Source organism: Equus przewalskii, chromosome 4 (genome assembly GCF_037783145.1).
Source record: "Equus przewalskii isolate Varuska chromosome 4, EquPr2, whole genome shotgun sequence".
Lineage (NCBI taxonomy): Eukaryota > Metazoa > Chordata > Mammalia > Perissodactyla > Equidae > Equus > Equus przewalskii.
The window spans coordinates 47,713,450-47,716,322 of NC_091834.1; positions in this window are offsets into that span (position 1 = coordinate 47,713,450).

Genomic DNA, 2,873 nt, shown 5'->3' on the forward strand with positions numbered 1-2,873 from the left:
AAGCACTATAGATATAACAAAATATAAGTTCATACTTTGTTAAGTATTACTTCCAACTCAACTTCCGTAACAGTCTATTTTAGACTCCAATTAGTAATAGTTTCTTTGAATCTGTGCTCATTTGTGATAGTTTAGTTGAGACTTATCTTTGCAATTGAAGACTTACCAGTTCAAATAAATTGAGAAATATAAAGTGACAGATATTATTGTTTTCCCACTCAACAGTTATTTTGCTCAACCTCTACTTCCTTGTTAACAGAACCACAGATTTATTAAAAATATGTTTTTTGGATTAGGCAGAGCAATTTGTTTAGGTAAAGTGGGCCCCTTTCCCGAACCCACATCCTGAATCAGGGATGTCCAGAATGGGTTAATTCTGTCCTTCTGTGCCAGTGACTAGTTTCTACTGGGACCTGAATGGAAGTCTTTATCCTGACTCAAAAAAGAAAGACGGGTGAGGAAGTGGGGCATGCATTGAAAATGAGTTCTCTTCTAGACTGGTCAGACACGATGCATACAGCAGCAAAAGCAATCGTTTGGCTATCAGAGAGAAAACTGAAAATTGCGTAGGAACTAGTGCTGTTCTGACATGTTGAGCCTTTGAACACATCCTAGAACTGGCTAACTCCAGGCTTCTGGTTTGGAAAAAAAATAAATAGATAAATATTCCTATTCTTAAAGATACTTTGAGGAGAAGTTTCTATTACCACTAAAACCAATGCAAATGAGTGCCATGGCACACCCTCTTTAGGCTCTCTTATTTGGAAACACTCACAAAACTGAACTCCAAGTCTTAGCCATAATAACGTTTCAAACACAAATGAGCAATATTTCAATAATAATCTATTGTTGTGTCAACCACAGATGTAGAAGTGATGTGGGGTCGGTGAGCCAAGGAGTCGAAAGAAAGATTTCTTTAGACTCTTAAGATCTGGCAGTAGTGCTCTTTTATTTAGAGAATAGTATAGAATAGCATGGGGACAGGACCCATGGGCAGTCAGAGCTTCTGCTGCCGCCGCTTCTGCTGCCCCCGCTGGCATGGGGACAGAGCCCATGGGTAGGCGGAGCCGCTGCTGCTGCCCCTGCTGGCATGGGGACAGGACCCATGGGCAGTCAGAGCTCCTGCTGCTGCTGCTGCTGCTGCTGCTGCTGCCCCCGCTGGCATGGGGACAGGACCCATGGGCAGGCAGAGCTGGTGCGTGGGGACAGGACCCACGGGCAGTCAGAGCTCCTGCTGCTGCCCCGAGTTGAGGGTTAGGGCTAAATTTAAGGCATAGGTATGTGAGTTATCTCTTTACAAAACAAAGAATATGTAAAAAAGTTAAAATGGTATCAGTGCCCGTATGGTCTGGCCATTTGGCGGTCCCACAACTTTTAGATAAGAATCAAACCGGATTGAGTACATGGCAGAAGTCACCGCTTGAATTTTATCCTCGGCTAAAGACAAAGGAGGATTTGTGAGGGGGGGGGGTGGGGGTCAGTTACATGAGGTTGCCAGACAGTAACCAACTTAAGTTCTTGCCTCTGGCATTGATTAAGAGCTTCTAGAGATAAGACCATCCCCCCTTCTTCCTGACACAGAGAGGGAGGCATTTTCACAGATAGAGGTTTCCCTTAGAAATGTAAATGTTTCCCAACAAAGGGGCAAACAAATTCCACTCCTTGGAGCCTGAATCTCATCTGTAGTTTTAAAGCTAACCAGCCTAAAAATCCTCATCATAAGCCATTTTAAAATTTAGCAGCCTAAAAATCCTCATAAGAAGCATCTACTATAAGCACACAAAAAAGTTCTAAAAATTCAGATACAATATTGAAAAGGAATTGCATATTAGATGATGAATTAAAAAATGCATCAGAGGGCTAGGACATCAAGTGAATGTAAAAATGTCTTCATAATAATTTGAAACATAAAGTTGAATGTGTAATGTTATGAAAACCATTGAGAACAGAAAATATTTCTATTATACAGTACTTTCTATCTCTTGCTCCTACATAAGAGCTTGGCACAAAAATAATGCATATAAATATTCAATAAATAAATGAAGTAAAGTCTCTAAAGAAAGCTTACTGTAATAAAAATGCATAGAATGTTGAGATACAACTTAATTTAACAGGAACAAGATTATCTCCATTCCTGTTCATTTGTATTATTACATCATATTTATATTATTACCAATAATAATTTAATCTTATTTTAAAGTTCCTTCATGTTTATATTTTTAGGAAGGAACGAGTCTCTTTATCTGTAGTTTAATATTGGGATATATCCTAACCAATCAAGCTTAGACAGTTAGAGCTTCAGTCTATGATTTTGCTGCTGGCTGTCTCTTAGATTCATCACCCTTCCCTGGCTTAGTTTGCTCCAGCTTTTCTCACTTCCTTCTTTCCTTGAGCTCTCTAAACATGCTTCTGCCCCAGGGCCATTTTCTTTGCCTGGAATTCTCTTCCCTCAGATATTCATATGGCTCAGTTTCTTGTTTTATTTAGGCCTCAACTCAAATGTCTCCTTATCAAAAGTCCTTCTTTTACCACTTTATGTAAAATATCTCTCCACTTCATTTGCAATCCTCTTAACATAAATTATTTGTTTTCATAGCAATTACTTAATTTGTTTCAAAGCCTGAGCTAGCATTATATATAATTTCTTTCATTTGTTCATTGTCTGTATTTCAATGAACAAATGTAAAGGAAATGAAATGAATCAAAAGGCCTAGAATGCAAGCTCTATGAGGACAGACAGGTGGTCTATTTTATTCATAGCTAGACTAATTTAATGAGCGCATTGTAATTTCTCACTAAATATGGATTGAATGACTGATTGACTTACTAATAAATGTGTAAGTTTTATTTTCTTTATTTTTATACTTAATATA